This window comes from Herpailurus yagouaroundi, unplaced genomic scaffold (genome assembly GCF_014898765.1).
Source record: "Herpailurus yagouaroundi ecotype Mexico unplaced genomic scaffold, PumYag 77, whole genome shotgun sequence".
NCBI classification, from domain to species: Eukaryota; Metazoa; Chordata; class Mammalia; order Carnivora; family Felidae; genus Herpailurus; species Herpailurus yagouaroundi.
In genome coordinates, this window is record NW_024412388.1 from 24,980,531 (window position 1) to 24,996,159 (window position 15,629).

General features: G+C 47.9%; 1 non-coding gene across 1 annotated transcript; it reads left to right on the plus strand.

The window, feature by feature from the left end:
• The first annotated feature begins 11,238 nt into the window (after positions 1–11,238).
• On the plus strand, positions 11,239–11,398 carry LOC121027932 (U1 spliceosomal RNA). Its single transcript, XR_005789012.1, has one exon. It is a non-coding gene; the product is annotated as a U1 spliceosomal RNA (small nuclear RNA).
• Positions 11,399–15,629: the final 4,231 nt, after the last annotated feature.

Below are 15,629 nucleotides of genomic sequence, written 5' to 3' on the forward strand. Positions count from 1 at the left end.
CGGGCCGGTCCGACCGGCTGGGCAGCCCTTCCCCGCCCGCCCGCCCGGCTGAGTCACGGCGTTGGCCCCACCCACCCGCCTGCCCGCCTGCCTCGGCGATCCCAGCCCTCCCCAGTGGTCCCATTGCACAGATGGCCACTGAGGCTCCGAGGCGCAGCCGTCGTCCAGATGCGGGCCGTACGCGTGTTGGCTGTGGCTGCCGTGACCTGGTGGGCGCCTGGTCGGGCAGCCCCAGGGTGAAGTTGGGAATCTACCTCTTTCTAGAAGATGGGTGGTGCAGGAGCACTACGTGGGAGACCAGAGTCTGTTTCCTGACTTACTGTAGGACCTCAGGCAAATCACTTTCCCTCTCTGGGCCTTAGTTTTACTGGGCAAAGAATGGGCTCTGTCCTGGGAGTCTTTGGTCCTCCAGGCTGAGCAAGGCACTTTATTCCCCTGTCTTGGAGGTCTCTGTTCTCTCATTGGAAAATCAGGGATAATAAATGCTGTCCTCTACGCGGGTGATGAGACAGAATGAGATACAAAAATGAGATAAGAAAACACTTTGAAAATTCTCTAGAGTACCTTCAAAGACAGAGTGTAGACCCAGCGGGATCACGCAGTAGGAGCTTCGCATATCCTGGCTACTGGTTACTGAGCCTCTTTAAAGTGCCAGGAAGGACCCCTGCCCTCCTGTGTTTTGTCCTCAGCATCTGGAAGTGGACTTGCCCAAGAGCACCCAGCTGGACGTGGTAGAGCTAGTGGGAACCCAGATTCCCACTCGGGTCTCCATGCCCACGTTTCCCATTGTGGCCGAGCTGGGGCTGCCTCCCAGGGCTTTCTCAGCCCTCAGAGCAGGCCTCTGGGAAGCACTTACGTGGCATCTGGGCAGTGGCACTTCATCGTCCGCACCCCCCACTGCGCTGGTCAGTGGCCTTAAGCGCAGGAGCTGGCTTGGTACTTCCGACACCAGATGTCCACTGAATGTGTGCCTTTCTGCACGCCTGTTACTGGTGGCAGCTGTGCGCCCTGTGTGTCTGACACCCGGGTCAACACGCAGAGCCTCTGGAGTCTGGAGGACGTTAACACCAAAGGAGGGAGTGGAGCCGTCTGAAACTGGGTCCGGGAAGCCCCTGGGGGTCTCGGCAGGCTGCCCTGATAATCCCTCAGCAGACTTGCTTCCCAGTTACCTGCTGTCTGACGGGGGAGCGGTGCACGGCAGGGACGGAGTGGGGAGAAAGACTTGCAACGTGGAAGGCAAGTTGGGGGGGGAGGTGGGGGGGGACAGTTCATGAAGCCACTGGGCTGATGCTCCCCCAGGCTGGCATTTGAATTTTTATGTCCATGGAGACAACCTTTCAGTAGGGCAGTTGGGCAGGAGTTATCCACATGGTAAATGGTCAGACACTTGTACCTGTGACCCAGCAATTCAATTTCAAGGTCTTTACCTTACACACCAAAAAGTGCAAAGATATGTGGGCGTCGTTATGGACAAGCTGTTCCTAATAGCAAGCGGTAACACCAAAGTGATAACCAAGAGAGGTGTGGCTCCCACGGAGAGGGAGGGAAGGATTTTTGCTTTTTGTTTTACACATGGCTATATTGTAGAAGTCTCACAGTGAGCGTTTATTCATGTCTTGCTTTCGTTACAAAGACAGAAAGAAAAGGACCCCTGGTCACCGCCACCCTACCCCACTCCACCAACAACTTTCTGATGACAAAAGGCCACCTACCTCCCAGGGGCCGCCCTGGAGGGCACATGTGGTCACGTGTGTGAGTGCATGTGGCTTCCCATCAGTGTTAGGTGGTTCCCCTGACACAGCCCATCTGGGCCTTCTTGGAATTAGGCTGGGGGCCTGGACCTCTTAAATGCCTCTGCTTTCAGATGCATAGATGAGGATTCTCTCTTTTTATTCTTGGAATAATACTGAGTTAAAGATTATTATCCTGTTTTAAAGATGAGAAATTTGAGGCCAGGCAGGTGAAAGGCTTTTCAAACATCACACAGCATGGGGGCGCCTGGGTCACTTAGTTGGTTAAGCATCCCACTTCAACTCGGCCCAGGTCACGAACTCACAGTTCTCAATGATCTCAATGATCTCATCGTTCGTGGGTTCTCAGGTCATGATCTCATCGTTCGTGAGTTCGAGGCCCATGTTGGGCTCTGTGCTGACAGCTCAGAGCCTGGAGCCTGCTTTGGATTCTGTGTCTCCTGCTCTCTCTGCCCTCCCCTGCTTGTGCTCTGTCTCTCTAAAAATAAATAAGCATTAAAAAAAAAAAAAGATCACACAGCATGTATCAGTGGTATGGGGCTGAGACCTGTGTATTTGTAAAGGCTGCTCCTGAGTGAAGGAGGGGACTGTGGGGATGGGGAAAAGGGGAAGGGGAGCCCTAGCTTCCAGGGATGGGCCTGGCACCCTCCCAGGAGGGTAAACTGCCTGTCTGTTTCTTCCCAGATAATTTCCCAGCCATGGCCCAGCCTCAGCTCCCTGGTTATTTCCATTTCTCTTCCTTATTGCCAAGTGGTCAAAGTCCAAGCCACCCAGTGTCCCTTGCCTCTTCCCCACCCTTCTGCACACTGGCCTGGGCTTCCGGGAAGAAATCTAGGCAAAGCTCTAGTCCCTTACCCTCTACCAACACACTGTGACACGCTGGCAGCTTACTGCCATTCACCGGACCTCAGTTTCCCTGTCTGTCTAATGGGGATAATGATTACTTTCTCTGCCTCCTAGATCTCTATGGTATAAATAACTTGAGAGACATGAGAGTGGGTAGAAACCTGGCCAGAGAAATGCAAGCAGTAATCCCCCTCTTCCTGGACCATTTAACAACCAGGTATGGCCCAGTGCACTTCAACTGAAGGCTGGGTCTTCCCAGGGCATGGCCTCCCGGCTGGGCTGCTCAGCTGAAGAGAGGGTTCAGGCCTCTTTGATTATTCGAACACGTCCTCCATGTAAATAAAACAATCATGCACAAACCCTACCATATTCTGGGGTGCCTAGGTGGCTCAGTCTGCTGAGTGACCGACCCTTGATTTCGGCTCAGGTCAGGGTTGTGGGATCGAGCCCTGCATGGAGCCCCTTGTAGGGCTCCACACTGAGCATGGAGCCTGCTTAGGATTGTCTCTCTCCCTCTGCCCCTCTTTTCTGCTTGCGCACGCTGTCTCTCTCTAATATAAGAATAAATAAAAATTAAAAAAAAAACAAAACCCTGGGGCGCCTGGGTAGTGCAGTTGGTTAAGCGTCCAGCTCTTGATCTCAGCTCAGATCATGATCTCACAGTTTGTGAGTTTGAGCCCTGTATTGGGCTCTGTGCTGATGGTGCGGAGCCTGCTTGGGAATCTTTTCTTGTCTCTGCCCCTCCCTGCTTGTTTTCTCTCTCTGTCTCTGTCTCTCTCTCTCTCTCTCTCTGTCTCTCTCTCTGTCTCTCAAAATAAATAAATAAACTTAAAAAAATTAAGCCCCCCCCACCATATTCTATTTTAGGAGTGTATATACATATGCATAAAACAAAAAACAAAAACAAAAACAAAAGATCATGCTTGTCTGAGAGGAGAAGGTACTTAAAGGGGACCTTGGGATGTTTACAATTACAAACTCTAGATGCTGTGAAAGGGGACGTTTGTCATTTGTATTTTTTTCCTATCTTTTACTTTTCTAAAAACATTTCAGGGGCGCCGGGTGGCTCAGTCGGTTAAGTGTTTGACTTCGGCTCAGGTCATGATCTCATAGTTTGTGGGTTCGAGCCCCACGTCGGGCTCTGTGCTGACAGCTCGGAGCCTGGAGCCTGCTTCAGATTCTGTCTCCCTCTCTCTCTCTTTCCACCACCCCCCCCCACTTGCACTCTGTCTCTCTCTCTCTCTCTCAAAAATAAATAAACATTAAAAAATTTTCATTGTAGGAAACTTGGTGGAAATAACAGGAAAGTATAAAGAAGAAATCAGAGCTACCCATAATCCTCCCTGCCCTCACGGACAACCCCACTCACACTTTGGAGGGTCTTTTCCCGTGTACATGTATCCTTTTCTCCCTTTCTGAAACTCCTGCCCTCTGGCTCTACTTTGCCACCCTTCTCATCACCCTGATCTGTTGCCCTCCCTATCACCCCCCCACCCCTCCATCCATCAAGGACTTCAGAATTTCTGTCAGGCAGTCTGTCCTAATGTCCTGTTGATCCATGCAAATAACCCTCCAATTCCCTTCCTTGATCTCCTTGGTGACCTTCGTCATGACCCTGCCATCCTCTCTGGGGCCACACCTTGGATGCTCCCCTCTGGAACCCCAGCCTCAAGGGTTCCCACAAGGCCCCCTCCTGCAGAATGCCAGTCTTCCGACTCCTGGTGCCTCATCCCCTGACTTCACAGAGGCCACTGGCCCATTCTGTTTCCTTCTGTTCAGTCAGCCTCTCCTGGCCGCTGGCCCAGCAAGCCTACACCCCAAGGCTGAGCGTCTGAAGGCCAGCACAGTGATCCAGGTGAGGAATGCAAAGCGGAGGACTTGAGCTTGAGGAGGAGAGGGGGATTTGAGACATGTGATTGGTGTGCACCATTCCAAACCCTCTCTCCTCCTCTCTCCTCCTCCCAGGCGTTCCTCCAGCTCCACATGTGGACACCACTCCATCCCTCATCCCCCCCCCCCCACTAAGCTTGTAAACACGCCCTTGTCTCTTGGATCCTAAGATGACACCCCCACCCCTTGACTCCCTTTGCATTTCTAGCTACTTCTTTTTCACTCCTTTTTCCCTTCCCCTCCAAACTTCTGGAGTGAATCGTCCTTCTGTGCTGCCCATCTTCTCAACTACTGCTTCCTCCCCATCGGCGGCAATGTGCCTCAGCCCTCTGCCGGAAGAGCCCTGTCTGGGTCACCAGGGACTTCTAACTCGGCTGGATCCAATGGAAGCATTTCCGCAAGGCTGGTTAGTCACCCCCCCTGCACTCACAGAGCACACTCCTTGTTCCTGGTTGTTCCTTCTCGGTCTCCTTTGTGGACTTTTGTTTTTTACGCTTATCTTAATTCCAGTATAGTTAACATACAGTGTTATGTTCGTTTCGGATGCACAACATCATGATTCAGCAATTCTATACATTCCTCAGTGTTCATCAAGATAGGTGTACTCTTAATCCCTTCACCTATTTCACTCAGCCTCCCCCACTCACTCCCCTCTGGCAGCCACCAGTTTGTTCTCGAAGGTTAAGAGTCTGTGTTTTGGTCTGTCTCTTTCTTCCTTTGTTGCTTTGTTTTGTTTCTTCTCGAGTGACATCATCTCTGACTGGCTTATTTCGCTTAGCGTTGTACTCTCTAGCTCCATCCATGCTGTTGCAAGTGGTTCTTTGTGGACTTTTTGTGATCCGCTCTACCTTTAGATATTGGTAATCCTTTTTGTATCTTTTCTGCTTCTTTTATTGTTCCCGTTGGTTGGCTACTGTTGTCTCATGGCTCTCCTTTTATATGACAGTTCTCAAATCACCACCCCCAGACTACCTCCCCTGAGCATCGGACTCAAATACCAGTCTCCTGACTTTCCCACCAGTCATCTCAAGCTGGACAAGTACCAGCTGATCATTTCCTCTTTTCTCCCAAACTGCTCCTTGTGTATTTTCTGTTGGTGGCATCACCATGTACCCAAGTCAAAAACCTGGGAGTCATTTTTTTACTCTTTCCTCTCTTCTTTTTATTTTTCTTCTTTTTTATTTTTTTTTTTTTTTAATATTTATTTATTTTTGAGAGTGAGCAGAGGAGGGGTAGAGAGAGGGGGACAGAGGATCCAAAGCAGGCTCTGTGCTGACAGCAGAGAGCCTGATGTGGGGCTAGTACCCATGAACCATGAGATCATGACCTGAGCCGAAGTTGGAGGCTTCACTGACTGAGCCACCCAGGTGCCTCACTTCCCTCTCTTTCTATCCAGAGTCAGTCATCAAGTCCTGCCAAGTTACATCCTAAGCGATTCTGTAACAAGTGCTTTCCTCTTTGTCCCTGCTACTATTGCCCTTGTTCATATAACATCTCTCACCCCCAGCTGCTTTTCCACACACCACTGGGTACTCTTCCTAAAGTATAAATCCGATTATGTCATGGGGCGCCTGGGTGGCTCAGTCTGTTGGGCTTCCGACTTCAGCTCAGGTCATGATGTCACGGTCTGTGAGTTCAAACCCCACGTCAGGCTCTGTGCTGACAGCTCAGAGCCTGTAGCCTGCTTCGGATTCTGTGTCTCCCTCTCTCTCTCTGTCCCTCCCCCGCTTACACTCTGTCTCTCTGTCTCTAAGAAATAAATAAACGTTAAAAAAAGTCAGATTATGCCACTCTTCTGCTTAAAATCAGCAATCTAAAAGAAAATTCAAAAGACATAAATAAATGGGGGGGGGGCACCTGAGTGGCTCAGTTGATTGAGCGTCCGACTTTGGCTCAGGTCATGATCTCACAGTTGGTGAGTTCAGGCCCCACATCAGGCTCTCTGCTGTCATTGTGGAGCCCACCTCGGATCCTCTGTCCCCCTCTCTCTCTGCACCTCCCCTGCTCATGCTCTTTCTTTCTCAAAGATAAATAAACATAAACAAAAAAAAAAAAAGACATAAATACATGGAAAGCCATCCTGGGTTCATGGATTGTAAGACTTAATATTGTTAGGATGGAATTCTCCCCAATTGATCTGCAGATTTATTGCAACCTCTATCAAAATCCAAGCTTCCCCCACTTTTGTTTTGTAGAAATTGACAAGATGATCCTAAAATTCATATGGAAATGCAACAGATCCAAAATAGCCAAAACAATCTTGAAAAAGAAACAAGTTGGAGGACACACACGTTCCGATTTCAAAATTTACTCCAAAGCTACAGTAATCAAGACAATGTGATACTGGGCATAAGGATAGACATATACGTCAATGGAATAGATTTGAGAATAAGAGCATATAAAGAAACCAGAAATAAACTAGAACTAAAAATATATACGTGGTCAATTGATCTTCGACAAGGGTACCAAGGTGATTTAAAGAAGAAAGATAGGGCGCCTGAGTGGCTCAGTTGGTTGAGCGTCCGACTTTGGCTCAGGTCATGATCTCACAGTTTGTGCAGCTGAGCCCAGAGTGGGGCTCTGTGCTGATATCAAGGAGCCTGCCTGGGATTCTCTTTCTCCCTCTCTCTCTCTGCCCCTCCCCAGCTCACATGCTCTCTCTCTCTCAAAATAAATAAATAAACTTAAAAAAGGAAGAAGAAAGAGTAGAGGCACTTGGCTGGCTCAGTCAGTAGAGCACATGCCTCTTGATATTGGGTTTGGGAGTTCAAGCCCCATGCTGGGTGTGGAGCTTAATTTAAATAAATAAATAAAACAACCATTGACTTGGAGAAAATATTTGTGAAGCATATATATATATATATATATATTTGTGAAGCATATTGTGAAGCATAAGGGTCTAGTATCCAGAATAGACAAAGAACTATTACGCACATGAAGATGCCCAATCTCATTAGTCAGTAGGGATATGCAAATAAAAACCATAATAAGACGCTACTTCATCCCCACTAGGATAGCTGGCTATAACCAAAAAGACAGACATAACAAGTGTTGAGGATGTGGAGAAATTGGAACTTCATTCACCACTGGTGGGAAGGCAAAACGGTGCAGCCACTTTAGAAAAGTTTGGCAGTTCCTCAAAAAGCGAAACGGAGAGGTACCGTACAACCGAGCTTTTCATTCCTAGGTATGTACCCAAGAGAACTGAAGATACATATTCACACAAAAATTTGTACATGAATGTTCAGAGCAACTTTATTCGTAATTACCTCACCACATCCAAAACAGGAATCCATGCTCTCTGCCTTCTTCCTTGTTACCGTAAATGAAGTCTGCCAGGGTCTTTTTTTTTTCTTTCTTTCTTAGAGAGGGAGAGTGTGAGTGGGGAGAGGGGCAGAGGGAGAGAGAGAATCCCAAGCAGGCTCCATGCTCATTGCGGAGTCTGATGCGGGGCTCAGTCTCATGACCCCGGGACCATGACCCGAGCCGAAATCGAGAGTCAGGACCTCAACCGACTGAGTCACCCAGCCGCCCCCTCTTGGGTCTTTCTAAGAGAACTTCTCTCCTTATCAAGGGCTTTGCTTCTGCAATTATATCCTTTCTTTCCTGCAACATCTAGCACTTCTTCACCAGTCAACACCCAGACATATCTCCACATCTGTGTATCTCCATCTTAAAACAATACAAAACACACACACACACACACACACACACACACACACACACACTCTGCCCCCAGACTCATTTCTCTGCCTCCCTTCCTCCTTCCTCAAATCTCATCATTTGGCAAAAGCTTCTATCTGCAGCCTCAATGATTCTTTACCTTCATGGGATGCCCATCTCTTGACTGACCTTTCATGATAGCATGCCTGAAAATTTGGGCAAAGACCTCTTCTCTCTGTCTTCACCCTCTTTTTCAATGATCTCAGCCAGTCCCTTGGCTTCTATATTATCAACATGTCAATGGCCCCTGTGTGTATCTCCAGCTCTGAGCCCTCACTATGTGCCAAGCTTTTGTGCCCAGCTGCCTGCTTGTCATCTCTACTTGAATGCCTAATGCCCGTCTAAACTTAGTGGGCTCAGGAAGAGCTCTTGGTTCCTCTTCCCTCGATTCATTCTTCCCCTAGTCTCTCTCATCTCAGTAAACAGCACCGTCATCTACCTACACGTTCAAGCCCAAAGCACAAAAGCCTTTCCTGATTCCTCCCTTTTACTCATTCTCCATATTCTACCCATCTGCAAGCCCTGTTGCTCTGTCTCCAAACTATGTATCATGTCAAACGGCTTCTCTCCATCTCTGCTGTCCCTCCCTTCATCCAGCAGCCTCCCAACTGGCCTCTCTACTTCCACCCCTACAACCCACTTTCTACACAGCAACCATTTACTTTCAAAAAACGTAAGTCAGGTCATATAAAAACTCCCTTTCCTGGCCTACGTAGGGCTTCACTGTGGCCTGCAATGCCCAGCACGCCCTGGCTCCCCTCTACCTCTCCAGCATCATATCCTATCACTCTCCCCTCGATTTCTACCCATCAGCCACACTGCTCTTCCTTTCTTTCGATCCACCAAATTAGTTAAAAAAATTTTTTTTAAACATATATTTATTTTTGAGAGACAGAGAAACAGAGCACAAGTGGGGGAGGGGCAGAGAGAGAGAGAGAGAGAGAGAGACGGAGATAGAATGTGAAGCAGGCTCCAGGCTCTGAGCTGTCAGCACAGAGCCCCATGCGGGGCTCAAACTCACCAACCGTAAGATCATGACCTGAGCCAAAGTCGGACGCTAAACTGACTGAGCCACCCAGGGGCCCCTCATCATCCTATTTTCTTTGCTTCTCCTTTTCTCAGTTTTATTGAGGAATAATTGACATACATCACCGTATAGGGTGTAGGGTGTACAGTTTTATTTTCTTCGAAGCATTTCTCTCTAGGTGAAATAATCTTATTGATTTCTTTATTAATTTTCAGTTCTTTCTACAAGAATGTGGGCCCTATGAGAGCAGAGGCCTTAAGTATCTCGTATATAGCTCACCACTCAACGCCCTGCGCCTGGAACAGTCTCAGGGACACAGTAGGTGCTTGGTGCCTATTTGTTAATGGATAAATAAAGCATTAAATCAGCGCTCCTCAAAGCGTGGTCTACAAACTCCTGAGCATCCCCCAAATCTTTTCAGAGGCTCTGTGAAGTCAGAGCTATTTTCGTAATAAATACTAAGATGTTATGTTGCCTTTTTGGTGGTGGGAAAGCGATGGGGGATACAGCAGCTGGCCCCTTAAGATAAAGCGAGGCGAGGCTCCAGGCTGTATTTGTAATCACTGTATTCCTCACTGCTGTGTGTGCTCAGCAAAGGAAACAAATACAGCAGTTTCATTCAAGAATGACTTGATGAGGGTCCCCTGGGTGGCTCAGTTGGTTAAGCGGCTGACTCTTGATTTCGGCTCAGGCCATGATCTCGTGGTTTGTGAGCCCCAGTCCCACGTTGGGCTCCGTGCTGACAGTATTGAGCCTGCTTGGGATTCTCTCTCCTTCTCTCTCCTCCCCTTCTCCTTGTTCATGCTCTCTGTCTCTCTCTCCCTCCCTCCAAATAAGTGAATAAACTTAAAAATTTCAAAGACTGACGATGAAACAGTACAAATTATTAACTTTATTAAATCTCTACCCTTGACTATACTTCTTCAAAAAAAATTTTTTTTAATGTTTTTATTTATTTTTGAAGGAGAGAGAGACAGCATGAGTGGGGGAGGAGCAGAGAGAGGGAGACACAGAATCCGAAGCAAGCTCCGGGCTCTGAGCTGTCAGCACAGAGCCCAACGCGGGGCTCGAACTCACGAACTGTGAGATCATGGCCTGAGCTGAAGTCGGACGCTTAACTGACTGAGCCACCCAGGCGCCCCATTGACTATACTTCTTTTAAATATTTTGACAGGGTGGGAAGAATTCTGCTATATGCCTAAGTACCATGGTTGTCTCAGGAAGATCACTTGTGGAATTGTTTTGCGTTGCAAGTTGAACACCATTTTTACCTGGAAGAAGGATTGAAAGACAGACCATGGTTATGCAAATGTAGGTTTTTTTCTCATTTTTTTATTTTTGCAGACATTTTCTCTAAAATGAAAGAAGTGAGCCTACTGACTCAAGGGGGAAATTGACAATATTTGCTACTAATAATAAAATTTCAGCTTTTGAGTGAAAATTAGCCTCTTGGAATGTTTGTATCCACCACTGTGAGTTTAGTAGCTTCCCAATACTTAAGGACTTAAAAACATTTTTTTTTAATGTTTATTTATTTTTGAAAGAGACAGAGACAGAGCGGGGGAGAGGCAGAGAGAGAGGGAGACATAGAGTCCAAAGCAGTCTCCAGGCTCCGAGCTGTCAGCACAGAGCCCGATGCGGGGCTCGAACTCACAAGCAGTGAGATCATGACCTGAGCTGAGGTCGGACGCTTAACCGACTGAACTATCCAGGCGCCCCTACTCAAGGACTTCTGATGAGATCAATGGTGACATTAATGAATATAATTTCTTTTATATTGTATAATAACATGTGTCGACATTTAGAAGATCTCCGTAGCTCAGTGAACCCTATTTTCCAAGTGTTACAAAATCAGTCACGGATAAAAGATGCATTCAAAGTGCATGATAGACCAATGTATTTTAACTTAACAAAAAATTGGTTTCAGATTCCACACTGAAACTAAATTTTGCAAGTCTTCATTTGTTAAGTTTTGGTATAGTATCAAAGAGGAATATCCACATACTTACCAGGCGAGGGAAAACCGTGATCATAAAGGTGCTTTTCTGGGCAAGGCACATCCATTGCACTTCTCGGGGTGCCGATCTCTTCAATTTCCCCAAATGCGGGAGACTTGGTTGTGTAATTTAAGGCAGTGGGGGATTGCGTTCACTTTCTTCTCTTAAAAAAAGGAAAAGAGGAATATCACAGTTATCTGAAAAAGCTTTTAAAATAATCCTCCTTGGGGTGCCTGGGTGGCTCAGTTGTTTAAGCATCGGACTTGGGCTCGGGTCGTGATCTCCCAGTTTATGAGCTCGAGCCCGCGTTGGGCTCTGTGCTGACAGCTCAGAGCCTGGAGCCTGGTTCGGATTCTGTGTTTCCCTCTCTCTCTGCCCCTCCTCCACTCCTGCTCTGTCTCTCTCAAAAAAAATAAATACATAAACATTTTAAATAAATAAAATAACCCTCCTTTTTCCATTTTTATATCTGTGTGAGGCTGAATTTTGTTCATATACTGCAACTAAAACAAATCTCAACAGATTGAGTAAAGGAGCAAAGAAGCAGTTTTAGGGATCTAGCCGCCTTTTATTAAGCCAGACATTTAAAGAGATATGCAAAACTGTCAAACAATGTCATTCTTCCCACTAATTTTTTTTGGATTTGGAAAATGTCGTGATTTTTCATTGAAAAGGGTGTTATTTGTGTTAACTTTAGTGGGTTCATCATTTTTACTTAAAAATATGTTTTTAAACTTTTTGTAATGTTTATTTTTGAGAGAGAGAGCATGCACGCACGAGCAGGACGGAGGCAGGAGCGGGGGGGGGACAGAGCATCCGAAGAGAGCTCTGTGCTAACAGCTCAAACTCTCAAACCGTGAGATCATGACCTGAGCCAAAGTCAGACTCAACAGACTGAGTCCCTCAGGCGCACTTATTTTTTAAACTCTTAATTTGACTTCGAATATGGCAAATATCGATCATGTGACCCATATGAACAAAAACCCTTTTAGGTCTTCAGTTTTTCAGAGTGTGAAGGGATCTTGCGAGCAAAAAGTTTAGGAAACGCCACTACAGATAAACACGGAAGTTAATCAGCCCCATACGTAATACCTTGGTGCACAGGCGGAGGGAACACAAGATAATTATAAACACCCCTATTTGGAAAAGGAGAGGAGGCAAAACAGCACCCAATGGTCTGCGGGGTGTATGGAATGTGTATTGCATCCTGGAGGTGAACAGCAAGGATGCCCTGCCTTGGGAGAGTGAAGCTGGTCTGTCTGCTCTGCCGTGTTGGCTGGTCTCCCCTATTTGTTGTAACTTTCAGGCCACATCTTAGAAGGATTGTGAAGATGTCCTGTTCGTATTGTTTGGAACTGAGACAATGCCCTAGGGGTTGATCAGTTGCAAGCTTTCTTGTGCCAGGATTTGTTTTGTGCGGTTTTTTTTTTTTGCAAAACCACTCCCTTAAAAGATGCAGAAGGTTTCTGACTATTCATATTTGGATAACTCTAGGGGTTAATAACCAAGTCAGAAGAATTGTGAATTATGGTCTCTGAATCTAGACCGGTGGTGGTGGGGGGGGGGGGCGTCTCTCAGCTGTGGGACCTCCCAGTGCTCAGCCTAGGGTTTCCATCCTCACTGCTTTGGAGCAACTCTGACCACTAGGCTCTATCCCAGTGGAAAGCTCTTTGCATAGGCTAAGTCTCCTGTTAGTGGGGACGGGCAGGAAGGGCTTGGGTGGGGCTGAGTTTCCTGCCTTCCTGCCTTTGTTTCCACTCAAAAAACTTTTTTTTTCAAAGTTTATTTTTGAGAGAGAGAGACGGAACGTGAACAGGGGAGGGGCAAAGAGAGAGGGAGACACAGAATTCGAAGCAGGCTCCAGGCTCTGAGCTGTCAGCACAGAGCCCGATGCGGGGCTCAAATTCATGACCTGACCTGAAGGCGGCCGCTTAACTGACAGAGCCACCCAGGCGCCCCTGTTTCCGCTCACTTTAACTTTGACATGAAGAGACGAGCTTTTTCAATCCCGCAAAGCACGTGACCTTCAGACTGTGTCAACTCGGACTGCAGGCTCCAGGAAGTCTCTCTTGGCAAAGCTGTAGGCACACAAGGTCAGGGGCCAGGCTGCCCAGCTTCAAGCGATCGTTGCAGCTCCCTGTCTAGCTTTGTGACGTTGGGTGAATGGTGCTGTGTCTCGATTCTTCCAATGTAAAATCGGGAATAACAACAGTACCTACTTCTTTGTGTTATTGTGAAGGGTCAGTGGATCAATATGGGTAAAGCTCTTAGAGCCCAGCACAGGATGAGTGCTTCAGAACTATTAGCTTTTTGGGGCACCCGGGTGGCTCAGTCAGTTGAGCGTCCAACGTCGGTTCAGGTCATAGTCTCGTGGTTTGTGAGTTCGAGCCCCACATTGGGCTCTGCACTGGTGATGTGGAACCTGCTTGGGATTCTCTCTCTCTCTCTCTCTCTCTCTCTCTCTCTCTCTCCCTCCCCCGCCCCTCTGCCCCTTCCCCACCTGCCCATGCTCTCTCTCTCTCAAAGTAAATAAACTTAACATTTTTTTAAAAAAGAAACATTAGTTTTTATTATTCATTATTCTGTCTGCAAAATTTGTGTCTTTGACTCCGAACTAAAGGCTTGGGGAAACAGCCAAAACAGACAACCTTCTGACATATTTCTACCAAGTCCCCGAGCTCCTACCTGTGTTAGGTACATGGTCTGAGCTCCAAGAGACCCTGGCTGTACACCTGCATGGCAGGGAGTGCCGACCTCCCAGCCAGGGATGGGGAGATCCTCACTCTCTGTACCCTACCTCCCTCCTGCCAATGCCGTGTGTTAGGAATCACGACCAGTAACACCCCACTTCCTGTATTAGTCAGAAACTCTTCAGTTACAGATGACAGAATCTTAACAGAAGCGGGCTTTGGATAGGGAGAAAGAATTTGTTGGATTACAGCATGGGAAATTTCAGGGACTTCAGGCACGGTTAGATCCCGGCCCTAAAATGATGTCATCTGGTGGCTTCAAATGGTGTCCTTGTCTCTTGCCCTCCGCTTCTCAGCTCTGCCTTCTGCTGTGTGGCTTCAGTGTCAGGAAGTCTGTCCACACAGTGGAAGAGCCACACTCACTTATGTCCTTCCAGCTTAGGAACCTCAGGAGAAAGCAGCCTCTAGTTCTCCGAAATTGCAGAAAAGTTTGGGATTGCCTTGAATTTCTCCAGCTCTAGCTGTGCTCCTTAGCCTTGTAACATAACACCCTGAGTGACGTCGTGTGTGACTTCAGAGGACTGGAACCACCCAGCCGGGGAGGGGAGGAAGGATTGGTATTTATCAACCATCTGTTCTGTTGGGAGGCATTGTACGCCTTCTCCTAGCAAAGATTAGCCCCTTTGGGAAGGACACTAAATCTCGCGGCTGGCTTCATGTGCCTCCAAGCTGCGAGGGGAGGGCCCCTCTTGTGTCCGCAGCCAACCCTTCTGCCTGCCCTTGATTTCGTCCCTCTGGCTTCTAGAGACGGAGCACCGTTAAATCGCTTCCTCCCTCTCCGTATTTTCTCCCGAGGGTCCAGACGTGCATGAGTCTCTCCTACTACAAAAAACAAATCTCCCCTTCTTAGGAGAGATCTGTCTATCGTCTCTACCTCCTCACCATCCACTCACACCTCAACTAAATGAACTCCATTTTCTACTGCGGCTGTCTTCCGAGATGGCTCGCTCTCAAGTCAGCAATCGCTTCTCATGTGACGAACTCACTTCTCGGCCAGCTTGACCTCACATGTCCGCTAACCGTGCTTTCCTTCCCGAAATTCTTGGGAATTTCGGCCCCCGCTTGGCTTCCGCTGTCTTGCTCGTTCCTGGGTTCCCCTCGCCCCTTTTCTGGTTGCTCCTTTCTCTGCACGTGTCGGTGAAAGGTTTACGAGAAGAGAAAGCCAACTCTCCCGTCATTCACATCTGTGGTTTCTAAATTTTTTTTTTCAACGTTTATTTTTGGGACAGAGAGAGACAGAGCATGAACGGGCGCAGGGCAGAGAGAGAGGGAGACACAGAATTGGAAACAGGCTCCAGGCTCTGAGCCATCAGCCCAGAGCCCGACGCGGGGCTTGAACTCACGGACCGCGAGATCGTGACCTGGCTGAAGTCGGACGCTTAACCGACTGCGCCACCCAAGCCCCCCCACATCTGTGGTTTCAAATGCCATTTTGTCATTGGTGATTTCCCAGCTCCACGGCCCGTGTCTGTCTGTGTCTGCCCAGGCACAGGGTCCGAGCAGAGCCCTTGTCCACATATAGCGAGCGACGGATGAATTTCCTCCAAGGGAGGTGCCCGAGGAACGACAAAGCAGCATCTGCATCTAGAACTATACCCCAAGCCACTCACAAAGGCAGACACACAGAAGCAAAGTTAAGCAGCAT